General features: G+C 41.6%; 1 protein-coding gene across 3 annotated transcripts in view; it reads right to left on the bottom strand.

The window, feature by feature from the left end:
• Positions 1-14,552, bottom strand: part of LOC124545482 (chromodomain-helicase-DNA-binding protein 7-like) — a 139,206-nt gene that overhangs the window by 25,649 nt on the left and 99,005 nt on the right. The gene's annotated exons all lie outside the window — the stretch shown is intronic.

Raw genomic sequence — 14,552 nt, 5'->3', positions numbered from 1 at the left:
CTGAAACAAATGCAAATACATAGTAGTACTTTACAGTTGACTAATTCTTTCTTTGATTGCAGAGTACTGATTCATTTAATACCCTTGTATACCATCAACATAATATGAAGCAATTACAACGATGGAATATGAAGAAATTATAATGATGGAACTAAAATAATTTGAACCAACAATAATTTCAATATGCTGCAATGGATTTAAACTCTAAACACAAATTTTAATAAGCTATACACTTTGGTACCTACAGAACTGACAGTAGAAGTAGAAGATCACAGTCTTAATGAAAAGTAAAAGATCAAAGCAGCAAATAATTCTGAGAGGTAAGTGATGTACCTTCACTCACGACGTGCACGATTTCCAAGAGCGCACGCCCATACATTGTCACAGACCCGCTTATAGAGGTCACCTGGGTCAGTCCCCTGGCATGCTCTGGTGATCCACCAACGAAACAGCATTATTTAAGTGACTGCAAATGAGTGCTCGACCTATTCTTTATACTGTATTACTGTTGTCCACTCAATGTGTTCAGTGCTATGCACAACCTATGTCTTATGTGTTGTTATGTAAAGTATTATGTTCCATGCATCGTGTTTGTTCTTGCTATAACAAACTTTGCGGCAAGTGAGGGTTACTTTTTCTCTGTGTATTAGCATCAGTGCTAAATCGCCTGTCGAACATCTCCACGGAAGAAATACTGCAACATCTCATTGACCAGTGGCAAGCTGTTGCTAACAACAACAAAATCTCGCCACCACTCTCAGGAAAGTGGCATCTGCGCGTATTCACAGCAGGTTACTGTCCTGTCAGTGCAGCTGTCACCCTTTACAGAATATGGTGAATCAGCTGAAAGTTGGGACTCCTACAAGACACGGTTACTCTAACATTTCCAAGTTTCTCTTGTGGGTGATGCAAACCTGAGTAGGGCTTTCTTTCTTTCCTGGCTTTCGTGTGCATGTATCAATTGTTGTGCCAAGTGGTGCCTTTGCAAGAGCAGGCCAGCTTATCATCTGATGAAATGTGCAAGCTTCTCTCAACCTATTACTGTGACAGAGTGTACATCACTGTGCCACTTGTAGAATTTTACCGGTGGTCAGAAATGCCCAAACCAATCTTACAAAGCCTGGGCTGCAAAATTACACCGGCTGAGCCATTGTCGTAAATTTGTCACTAGTACCCATCACGAATCCTATGCTGATCACAAGGTGCACGAACTTATTGTTTGTCTGGTCCCGGGTAGGGAAGTCTGCAAAAAAGCACTTCAATGTGAGAGTCTGATGCTTACGGATGTGCTCAAGACAGCACACTCCTTTGAAGTGTCACAGGCTGCAGGCAATCAGATTGCTGCACATGAGGGGAGGTATCAGAAATTGTTCAGTCAACCACTGTTAGCAATGCTGCAACTGTTCTGGAAATGGGGAAGCCATTGCAGCAGTACAACCTTCGACTCAGTGCCACATGGGGCAGTGTCGGTTACAGGCACAGTAGCAACAGACTGCGCCACTGCAGTGGCCGAGTGCCCCCATCTCGCTTGCACTACTTCATCTGACACAAGTGTGCTGCGTGCCCTAAGCATTGGGCGCTTTGTAACAAGTGTCGAAAGAAAGGCCACACTGCATCGGCGTGTAGTTCCTCTTCAAATTCGCTGGACACAGTAGTACCAATGGAAATGAATTTTATCTCTACAATGACTGCTTTCCCAAACAAATCGTTTATTGACTTGGGTGTGTTAAATAAACTGCTAAAAGCACAAGTGGGCACAGGAGTTAGAGTGACTCTAGTAAATGCACAAAAGTACGTGGACTTGGGTTCCCCTCGCCTCACACCGGTTTCATGGAAGATTCCAATCTTAGATCAGTTTTCTGCTCCTTCCTCTTACAAATCTGCTGTTTGCCCTCTCACCTTTCTTGTTGCGAATCATTCCCATACTGCAGACTTTTTCAAGTTAGATACGTTTAATGCTTTTGGTTTCTCCATTGTCGACGACGTAAATTTAGTGTCAGATCAAGTTCTGTATCAGCAACAGGAGTCCCTCTGCTCTGACTTTTCGTCTCTGTTTTCTGGCCCACATTACCGCGAAAGAGTCCACCCCCCCCCCCCCACCACCACCCCCCCCCCCTCTCTCTCTATCCAAGAGTGACAGGAACCTATTGCGTTGTACGACTCTGTAGTTGGCCCGCAGATTCCACGGATTATCACCGCTTGCACTCTCTGTATTCAGGAACAGGTGAGCCGCAGACAACTTGTTTCCCCTGGCCAACACCGCAGCATCCATTGGAGCATCTAGATGTCAATTTTGTTAGGCCCTTTCTAAATCGGTAGTGGACGCCTATTCCAAGTTTCCCTATGTATCCACATCCACTGCGGCCACTATTTTGGCCCTGTCTAAGATTTTTGCAACTGAGGGACTGACATATGCCATGGTTACCGACAATGGGCCCAGTCTGTTTCTCAAGAATTTGCAACTTTCTGTAAGGCTAGGGGTGTTCACAATTTCAGAACTCCCCCATTTCCTCCTCAATCTAATGGTGAGGCCAAACACATGGTTTGGGCATTTAAAACTCAGATGAGGAAGTACGTGTCTGGCACGTGCCTTGAGCTGCTTTAGACCTTTTTTGAGCTCATAAAATTTCACTCCGGTAGAGACAAGAACCCAGCAGAGCTGCTACAGGGACAGCAACCACAGACGCTTCTTCACCTGCTGCATCTGAAGCCATGTTCATTGGTGTTATTGGCTTCATGATGGTTCCAGTTGGGTGTGCCTGTTTGAGCTAGCAGTTTTGGCAGAACTGGGCTCCTATCCTGGGAGGGCGGGGTTGGGGAAGGGAAGACGGGGAGACGCAACTGCTTGTCACTTGTCACTTCAACGAGCTGTGGCCATGCACAACAAGTCCCATAGTGAAGAGGCCATTGCCTCCCCCCCCCCTCCCCCCCCCCCCCACCTGCCTCTGCAGATGCCTGTTCCTGTTGCAGATGGTCCAGTTAACACCACAGAGGGGGTTGCTGCCTGGCAGACTGCATCTGGGGTTTCTGCCTTCGCACCATTCCTAAACTGCTGTCGTTGGTGCAGCCCCCATTGCACCTGAAGCTGCAGCCACCACTGCCGCCGCCTCCATAGCTGGAGCTTGTGACGTTGTTATCTCTGACACCCCAACTGACACCTCTGGCGCCGATCGCAGACCTCGACAAGGACATCACTGTGGAGACCTTTCACCGGTCCTGCCCTACGGCTTCTCACAAGTGGGGAGACAGTGCACCAACCTGCCTCCCCATCACTTCCGCTCCTACTCACCGGCACCTGCCTGCCACATGCTACAGCAGTTGCTGTTTTTGGAAGTCATCACCATCACTGGTGTGTTCCACGACTCGTAATCTCTGTGCTTTGTGCAATGAGTTTCCTTCAACCCCCCCCCCCCCCCCCCCTCCCATCGCACTGGTGCATTTTTCTGTCTAATTTTTTTTTTTTTTTTTTTATGTATGTGGTTTTCTCACCCCCTAGAAGGGAGGAGTAATGTATCTTCACTGCTGACACATATTGTTCACAAGCTGGCTTACCAGAGCCATGTGGATCGGCCTCTTGATGCGCTCTAGTGAGCCACCAAAGAAACAGCATTATTTAAGCAATCTCAAATACCAGGTTTTCCAGTTAAGAATACACTTTTTCCTGGGTGAAAATACACATTTTCTTTCATTAGAATATACTTTCTCCATATTAAGTGACAATATACTTTCCCTTGGAACTGTAAAACTTATCAATCCTTTGAATGGTAAAGGTTTTATTGACTGGCGAAGAACCACCCTGTACTTTAGGGAATAAAACCCAGGAAAATTATATTTATAATAATAACTGCATTTTGAAAATATTGTCAATGCACAGTTGAGATGTACGCTGCATATTTTCATATTATGAAAGTATAAATACAAATTCCGCAAAAAGCAGCACAATAGTTTCCAAAATGTTGAAACTGAGATTGCGATGCACTTTCAGCAGCCAATCATGTGATCTCGCCAATCAATGACAGCAAATATTCAGAGGATAGACCACGTGATGTAATCACCCAATAGCAACATCACTGTTCAATAGGTTGAATGCACGAATAGGAAAAGTGCATGGTTAAAATTGATATGTATATAATACAGCTACAAGAAAAGCTAAGCTTTCAGATATAATATTGGTCTCTATTTGCATGTGTTACCCTGTAAGACATGCATATAAAGACCAATACTATATCTGAAAGCTTGCCCTTTAAGAAGCTTTCAAAATGCGGTGCTACAGAAGAATGCTGAAGATTAGATGGGTAGCTCACATAACTAATGAGGAGGTATTGAATAGAAGATTCAGAAGGATGTAGGTTGCAGTAGGTACTGAGAGATGAAGAACCTTGCACAGGATAGTACCATGGAGAGCTGCGTCAAACCAGTCTCTGGACTGAAGACCACAACAACAACAACAGCAACAACAACAACCCTTTAAGATGTATCAAACACAAATGTGCCAGAAAAATTTTAAATAATGACATAAATGTCTGGTTTCTGGACCCAAAATTTTCTAATTGACTCGTCCTCAAAGAGTTAGATTATGAATGAGAGTCAAGAGCTCTGTGATTTAAGAAATTCATCGCACATTCTCACACATAATACAATTCATCTTGCATAAAAGGAAATTTACTTTGAAAGTAATGCTTCTCAAACTGCCAATCGCAATATTTTCCAATGAACTGTTGGAAATAGGTTCATCTGTGAGAGAGACCTTAAAAAAACAGGCATTACTGCGCATGTGCAGCAATGATGACGCAGGAAGCCCGTGCTCAGTGATTGCTCTCCTCGTACAACTTCCGTCACATTTCTCTTTGGAATTTCGTGTCTATTGGGGCATCGTGTGACCATGTGCAGCATTGCAGCATATTGTTCAAAGGGGACATACGGAGGTATTTTACATCATTCTAGCCAAATAAGGAATGCAAAATAAGAAAGCAGTCCTTGGCACAATATTAATTTCAAAACTAGACTTTACAACTCAAAGTACCCTGATATGTTGCAAAATGGTGGCTTTAGCATGGATTTTTTTTATTCATACTCTGCTATGTTGTTTTAGCATTTCCAAACAGGTGAGTAAATATAATGCCTTGTGTGGAGTTTCAATGATAAAACACAGTGTGCTGCCAGTCTACAATTTACTGAAGAATGGTGTTCTGTAAAGACATAAACAAAACAAATTAACATCAAAGTTAGAGGAGATACCAGACTAGTGTTGAAACATGTCCTGTCATCAAAAAACATTGTTTTCATGGGAAGTAGATATGTAAAATTCTAAAGTTTTTCAGAGGTGTTTTCTGGAAACCAATTTTCTTGGAATACCAATATTGTATTATATCCTGTTTGATTCTTTATTATGGCATTATGCCAGAAGATGAAAATGTGCACCTGAAATTTGGCAAACAGTTGAAACTATACAATGAATAATTAGACTGCCTCTGCGGTGAAGATGAATAAAAGGCAAATTTCTGTAGCAAACCAACAAGAATAACTTCACTGTTCTGCAAAGCGATTAATGCTTGATTCCCAATAACATGGAAATAAAATAAAATCAGAAAACTGAAACCAGTACATATGTTTGTCTTCCATAATTAAATTATGTGAATGCATTTTAATTCACTTAATAGCTCCCAGCCACAGAAATGTGTTTGGTTTTCATTTGTTTCCGCGTAGCATACGGCTGTTTGAAGCTAGTGCTTATACAACTAACAGCCACACTTTAAAATAGGAGAAGGCACTGCCTTACGCAACTTCAGGTCTGCCCACTTGAGCCCACTGGCAACTGCTTGAACAAACCAAAAAACAGTTATGACATCATGCTCAATGAAATTACTTTGTTGTTACAAAGTATTGCATAGTCTTTGTCCTTTAGGACATCTCTTAATGCTGTATAGGTACGAACATGTGGGCTTCCTACGTCATTGTAGCTGCGCACATGCCATAACACCATTTTCTGGCGCTCTCTTAGAACTGCTGAAACAAGCCTTTGACACTTCTGCTGCTGGCACACACTTATGTGGGCACTTGTTTTGTTGTTGTTGTAAATGGAGCATTTTCTTTGCAACTTAAGTTTTACATTGGTAGCAGTGGAGATGACGGTGGTCTCCATGTGACCAGTGTTTAGATTTAGTGATTTTGCTGTTTCTTCTTCGTTTAAAACTCGTACGTCAAATGAAAACAAAACAAATTTCTGTGGCTGAGAGCTAGCAAGTGAATTAAAATAGTCATATAATTACGAAAGACTGAAATGTTATTAGTTTTAGTTTCCTCATTTTATTTTAATTCCAGGTTTTTGGCAGTCAAGCATTAATTGCCTTTCAGAACACTGAAATTATTTTTGTTGATTTGCTAAAGAAATTTGGCTTTTATTAATCTTTTCCGCAGAGGCAGTCAATTTATTTGAAACGATGCATTTTATTCCACGATACTGGCTAGTGTCAACTGTTTGCTGAATTACAAGTGCCTGTTTTTATCCCCTGGCACGTATGACGTTATGCCATAATAAAGAACCAAACATTAGATACTTGTACTCCAAGAAAATTTGCAGCCCGAAAACCACCTGAAAAGCTTAACATCAGGTTGGGGCCTATTTCTTTGTGAATCAGGACATACGAATGTGAACTTTCTGCCGAATTATGCATTTTAGTCTGGTTTACGAAATTCCAATGCTCTTGAAGTACCCTCTGATGTTCTGTTTCATTTACGATGTAATGTAAGATCTCTTAATGCTATATAGGTACAAACATGTGGGCTTCCTATGTCATCGTAGCTGTGCACGTGCCATAACACCATTTTCTGGCGCTCTCTTAGAATTGCTGAAACAAATTCTAACAGGTAGCGGAAAAATACGGCGAATGGTGGTTAAAAAGTGTTACTTTCAAAATGTATTTCATTTTACATAAGATGAATTATGTTACATGTGCAAATGTGCTTTGAATTTCTTAAATCACGGAGCGTTGGATTCTCATTTAAAGCTTAACACTGTGACGGCCAACCACTTAGCAAAATTCGTGCCTAGACGTTTGTGTATTATTTTAAAATTTACTGGTACATTTGTGTGATGTATATTAAAGTATAACATGTGCAAAAAAGACCAATGTTATATGTGAAAGCTTTTCTTGTAGCTACAACATGTGTATTAATTCAAACCATTAACTTTTCATATTTATGTGTGATACAAAAATATGCAGTGTACATGCTGCTGCACATGAAACATCTATCCAAAACAGGTCTTTTTTTTATTGGGAGGAGGGGAGTGTTCTTTCTCTGAAGTGCCAGGAAGTTCTACGCCGGTGTATAAAACCTTAACCATTCAAAGGGTTTCTAAATTTTATGGTTCTGAGAGAAAGTATTCTGTCACCTAACACGGATAAAAGTGTATTTTTAACCGGGACATCGGGGAAAAATCTGGGATTTTTTTTCCTTGTCCATGTATACACCCTGACATTTCACACGTAACATATCATCTTGTGTAAAAGGAAATTTGCTTTTAAAGTAACGCTTTTCAAACCACCATTCATAACATTTTCCCACAACCTGTTAGAAATAGATTCATTTTAGCAGAGCACCATAAAATAGGTGTTACTGTGCATGGGTAGCTACGATGACAATATGCAAGGAAAACAATCAATTTTTGACATAATAATTTAATTGGATGGATAAAAAAATCTACTCACCAAGTGGTGGCAGAACACACACACACAAAAGACAGTTGTAATTAGGCAAGCTTTTGGAGCCGGTTGCTCCTTTTTCAGGCAGAAGGGCTGATGGGGAAGGAAGAGGAGTGAAGGAAAAGGACTGGAGACGTTTGGAAAAGGAGTAGATTTCGGGAAAGTCACCCAGAACCGTGTGTCAGGGGAGACTTGCTGCATGGGATGAAAAGGAAAGACTGATTGTTGGGGACTGCATTGGACGAGATTTGGAAACCTAACAGCTTACAGGTGGAAGACAGGGTAATATGCAAGACATTGATTACTGCTTAAACATCATGCAATGGTTCATACGAGTGAAAAGCTAAGTGCACTGTACGTACAGAGGTAGGAGGGGAGCAGCGAAAAACAGATGAGTAGGACGATAAAAGATGTAGAAAACTAAAATAGAGTGAAGAAAGAGTAATTACAGTGAAGAAAGAGTAATTACAGTGAAGAAAAGCTGGGACAGAAGAAATCAACATAAATTAAGGCCAGGTGGGTGGCGAGAACCTAGGACTAGAGGTGGGTCGCTCGCAAACGAATGGGTCCAAAGGAACAGTTCACCAAGATGAACGGAAGGAGCAAGGAATGAGTTCTAAGGAACAGTTTTTCATAGTTCACTTCGGTTGCGGCTTTTTATTTTTTGTTCCTAAGAACGGGAAACAGTCGGTCTCGTTCTCGCAACGGCATGTCAGCCAGTCTTGTTCCAGCCTCAGTCCCGTTCCCGTCTGTCTCAGTCTCTGTCGGCCGAAATCATCCTTGTTTACGTAGCCACTCACAGTTCCACCGCCGACGGCTCCAAGTTCATTCAGTGTCGAGTTGTTGTTCATTTCGTCCACTGCACATGCCCATTCTAGATCTGTTTCAAACCTTTTTTGAACTCTGGACTTCTGGTTCTTTTCATATTCTATTCAGCGTCCATGACCAGTAATTAAAATGTATTTTATAATTATGTAAATCACATAAAAATTACGTGGTATGTAATACATACATCTTTTCAGGTAACAAAAGGGCATATCAGCTTACTTCACTATTTCGATAAACAGCAGAAGACATACTTATAAAAAGGCAAGTTGTTTTGTTATTATGCATGCAAAGGAAGTCGGTATGGCACACATGAGTGGCCATAGTTGTTTTGTTATTATACATGCAAAGGAAGTCAGTACGGCATACATGAGTGGCCATTTTCTGTCTTCTTTTTTGTCCAAGGTAAAACAGCATGTTCATTGTTACGGAAGGCAGACCGACTTACAACCGAATGAAGCTCGCGCTCCATAATCGACTGTCTGCTGTCACATTTTGTAAAGACAATATTATAACTTCTACAATATTATTTCAGTGGTACAGGGTGGTGTACCAAAAATCAGCCCCGAGTACTAGACTGCTTGTCGTCACCCACCACTCATCATCTATTGTTTCGAAGTTGTTGGTTGCACTAGCTTATTTGTTATTTCTTTACTGCCTAATTATTACATGTTTACTATTCTGCTCGTAGCGGTCAACAAATAATGCATAATTGGCAAGCGGTCTGTACTCGGAGCCGGTTTTTCATGTGACACCTCATATTATTTCACTGTGATCGGCCACATAATGCTACAGCTGGCTAACCAAGAAGTTTTGCAGAATCATGAAAATTACTTCTATAAGTGTGTGAGAATTCTGTAATGAATAAAAACTCTGTACTCCAGAGTGGAAACAAGTGCCCCCTCTTGACGCCTTCCACCTTCAGTCACCTATGCTACTAATTTTCAATTTTTCATAAGAACCATGTACCATGCACATATGAATGGTGAATGAGTAAAAAAGAATGGTTCCCATAAAAGAGAGATCACCAGTGAACTAGTTCCGAAGGATGAACAAGTTTGCCCATCTCTACCAAGGACATGTTGTAGTGCTAGTTCCCACCTGCGGAGTTCTGAGAAACTGGTGTCTGGGGAAAGGATCCAGGTGGCGCGTGTTGTGAAACAGGTGCCGAGGTCATGATTGTCATGTAGAGCATGCTCTGCAACACGAAATTGCATGTTGCCTGCATACACCCTCTGTCTATGGCCATTCATCCTAACTGATAATTTGGTGGTAGTCATGCCGATGCAAAGGGCCAAACAGGAGAGAAGCCACATTTATTTCGCAAAGTGACAAAAATAACTTCACTGTTCTGCAAAGCGATTAATGCTCGACTGCCAGAAACGTGGAAATAAAATAAAATCAGAAGAGTGAAACTAGCAACGTGTCTTAGCCTTGCGTAATTACATGAATGTATGTCAATTCACTTGACAGCTCCCAGCCACAGAAATCCGCTTTGTTTTCATCTGAAGTGAGAACTGTAAATGAGGAGGAAACAACAAAATCACTAAACGTAAACACGGAACATGTGGAGACTAAACCCCTCCCCATTACAACCCAGACTACTCTGTGCATACGCGAATCTGGCAGCTTGGGCGCGCCAGAAAAATTTTTCCGGGTAGCATCTGGCTGCTTGTTACTACTGCTGATACAGCTACCAGCTACACACTAGTAGCCAAAAGTGACAATAGGTACTGCTCATACGCAACTCAACCGTGCAAGCATGTGAGCCTGCTGGCAACTGCTCAAATGAACTTAATGTAAACAGTTGTGACATCTTGCTCATTGTCAGCGGTTTATTGTTGTGAAGTATTCCATAGCATTCATCCTAAACCCTTTGACACATTTTGCTGTTTATCAGTTCATGCCAGTCAAAAGTATAAAGATTTAATTGAAGACTAAAAAAATCAAGAATTCCAGAATTCTAAAAAAAATTCTGGGTTTTTCCCTGTTTTTTCCCAAATGACAAAATTCCCTTATTTCCCAGATGTGCTGGAATGTATATACCCTGATGGAACAATAAAATGGTCAACTAGTACTCTCAATAACACTTTCAATGCGAAAAATTCCTCACCTGGCAATTCGTACATAGTGTGTCAATAATGCACAAGTCAGAGCAGATCTGTTGTGATGGTTTGCAAGATTATTTGCTGTGAAAACTATGGACTTTTACGTCTGGACCATGTTAAATGTTGTGTGTACAGCACCCCTACAAACACAATTGAAGAACTGGAGCAGAGAATTCTTGATGACAGTTTAGAAATCATCCACAGTCATTTGAAGAAATTCAAACCTCAATATGGGGATGAGTACAGAACTGCAAGGCCAACACTTTGAACTTATACAGTAATCATAACATGTCACAATAGGAGGGATAGTCATAAAGTTATAAGTATCATCTCGAAAAAATACAATATGTAATAAATTTTTGCATATTTGCAGGCACTTCTGGCAGTGTGCTACACACTGAAATCCCCACCACTGAAGTACTGTAGGTGGGCACCAGATGAGCCAAAACAAAGATATGTAGCCAATTGGTAAAGTGGGGTATTGGGCAGCAATTCGTTTCCAGCAGCATCAGAAATGCTGCCCCTGGGTCAGGCAAAAAAAAAAAAAAAAAACAACTTCTCTACCCATTGGGGTCAGCCTCACAAGGCTGCAACATTTCTGCTGCTGCTGGAAATAAATTACTGTCCAATACCGCACTATATTAATTGCTATGCCTCTTTGTTTTGGCCTTTCTGGTGGCCTCCTACAATTCATTGGTGGAGGGGAGTGTGTACCACGACTGCAGGCATGTATCAGCAAACAAACAGAAATTAAACCTCTGACTGCTGTGGACGAGTTAACTCGTCACATTCTGCTACTCCCCAGGTGCAGGTGTTGAGGACGTGTTTAAGTGCAGCCCCTGTGCTTACACATCCTGTTCCGCTGACCCTCCCACCGATATGGGCACGTTACTTCCGTATCTCAGTGGATATAAAAGTTTTGAGTATTATCGTATGACATATGTGACTCTTTGTGTGCTATCATTTGCAATAAACCTCGTTTTGACGTCTTGAACCGATTATGAAATGTGACAATTGTTCTGACCATACTATTCATGATGCACAGGGGTGGAAATGTCCACATTGTGCACAACCATCCACCCAATATAAAACCGACAACTCGAAAACAAAGTGAGGTGATATCCAGCTCTCAGTTTTGACACATTTGTCGCTCAGTGCAATTTGGTTGAGTTTCACCTTAGTCCCAAATCCGACTGTCAGATAGCAGAATCTAAACGGAACGATGAGAGGAAATAACAACATTGTCACTCGAGTATGTCCGTGCGTTGCCAGTGATCTAATGCCACAGAGCCTTCGATTCATTACAAAGAATGAAGTTTTTAGTTCCAAAAATGGGAAAGTGACAAGCACTTCAGCAAAAGGACCGCCTGTGATCTCACTGCAGCTATCCTAGATCTGTCATAGAGTCAAAAAGTGTACTGTGTTTGAGACTCATGTTAGTGACTTCTGTATCCTCAAAATATTCCTTGGACGATGTGAAAGAATAACTGACAGTGAGAACAGTAGTAATGATGAAGTCGTGCATTTTAGACAAGAAGTGATAAATAGAAGTCCATCGAGTTCAGATCCCGATACGGAGGAATCATATGTGAGTGAAGATCTTGATCATATACTGGAAGAGCTCGCTGCAGACGAAGAAGAGGAATTGAGCTCTGTTGATGATTCACTGCACAATATCCAGTCGAATAAATTCGCTAACAAGAAACACCCATTTCCGTTCATTGGAAAATGTGGGCTTGTGATGGATTTGCTATCTGATAACAACACATGTGAAGCACTTTTGTTATTCTTAGACAACAAAGGGATGAGGCCTTTATTCACAGAGACTAACCGATATGCAGGGCAAAAACTGCATCAACACGAAATGACTGAACATAGTTGACTGAATAAATGGAAACCCACCACATATGAAGAAATTACAAATTTCATTGGGCTCATGATTTGGGTGGGTCTAGTACAGACATTACTTGTTAGATGTTGGTCAACGAACCTTATTTACAACTTTCCATTTCTGCACAGAAATCGTCTTGAATTACTGTTAGTGAAATCGCATTTCACAAACAACAAAAAGACAGATGAGAGTAGCAGACTTGGAAAAGTTTTACTCCTCCTAAACATACTGACAGACAACTATCAAAAAGTCTTTTCACCAAGTGAGTATGTTTAGGAGGTTCCTTGGAGGGGCGACAATACACACCAACAAAATCACATACAAGTATAGTATAAAAATTTTCAAATTGTGTTCCACTGAATGGTATACATCATCAGCAAAAGTATATTCTGGATGAGATACCAGCAGAAGAAAGCAAATTGGCATAGACAAAAATGTCTGTATTGAACTTGCAGCTAAATTGCTAAATGAAGGACGAACTCTGTTTGTCAAGAACTTTTACACAAGCTATGAATTAGCAATTGAATGTCTAAAATTCAAAACACATGTCACTAGAACTGTACAGTACAACAAAAAATTTACGCCAAGTTTTGTAATGTCGTACCCACTGAACAGAGGTGAAATGATAGCAAGTGAAGATGACAGCAGTGTGTGATGAAAATGAAGGGATGCTTGCAATGTTACGATGCAATCGACAAACATGTGTCTATTATGATATCAAGCTTGAATTTTATGCATCATGGTCATCCTCCAAAACAAAAAACTTTGGCGATTCTAGCTTATAATATTGGCAAAACTGGCATCAGCAGAAGTGACCAGATGGTGTCATATCCCACAATGATACAGAAGGATATTAAGTGGTGGAAATTAGCACTACATTTGCTTTTCGGAACACGTATACTACACTACTGGCCATTAAAATTGCTACACCACGAAGATGACGTGCTACAGATGCGAAATTTAACCGACAGGAAGAAGATGCTGTGATATGCAAATGATTAGCTTTTCAGAGCATTTACACAAGGTGCTGACATGAGGAAAGTTTCCAACCGATTTCTCATACACAAACAACAGCTGACCAGTGTTGCCTGGTGAAACGTTGTTGTGATGCCTCGTGTAAGGAGGAGAAATGCGTATCATCACGTTTCCGACTTTGATAAAGGTCGGATTGTAGCCTATCGCAATTGCGGTTTATCGTATCGCGACATTGCTGCTCGCGTTAGTCAAGATCCAATGACTATTAGCAGAATATAGAAATCGGTAGGTTCAGGAGGGTAATACAGAACACCGTGCTGGATCCCAACAGCCTCCTATCACTAGCAGTCGAGATGACAGGCATCTTATCCGCATGGCTGTAATGGATCGTACAACCATGTCTCGATCCCTGAGTCAACAGATTAGGACGTTTGCAAGACAACAACCATCTGCACGAACAGTTCGACGAGGTTTTCAGCAGCATGGACTATCAGCTCTGAGACCATGGCTGCGGTTACCCTTGACGCTGCATCACAGACAGGAGCACCTGCAATGGTGTACTCAACGACAAACCCGGGTGCACGAATGGCAAAATGTCATTTTTTGGATGAATCCTGGTTCTGTTTGCAGCATCATGATGGTCACATCCATGTTTGGCGACAACGTGGTGAACACACATTGGAAGCGTGTATTCGGCATCGCCATACTGGCGTATCACCCGGCGTGATAGTATGGGGTGCCTTTGGTTACACGTCCTGCTCACCTCTTGTTCATATTGATGGCACTTTGAACAGTGGACGTTACATTTAAGACGTGTTACGATCTGTAGCTCTACCCTTCATTCGATCCCTGCGAAATCCTACATTTCAGCAGGATAATGCACTACCGTATGTTGCAGGTCCTGTACGGGCCTTTCTGGACACAGAAAATGTTTGACTGCTGCCCTGGCCAGCACATTCTTCAGATCTCTCACCAACTGAAAATTCTGGTCAATGGTGGCTGAGCAACTGGCTCGTCACAATACGTCAGTCACTACCTTTGATGGACTGT

The sequence above is a fragment of the Schistocerca americana genome, chromosome 8 (assembly GCF_021461395.2).
Source record: "Schistocerca americana isolate TAMUIC-IGC-003095 chromosome 8, iqSchAmer2.1, whole genome shotgun sequence".
NCBI classification, from domain to species: Eukaryota; Metazoa; Arthropoda; class Insecta; order Orthoptera; family Acrididae; genus Schistocerca; species Schistocerca americana.
This window is presented reverse-complemented; position numbering and strand designations above follow the sequence as displayed.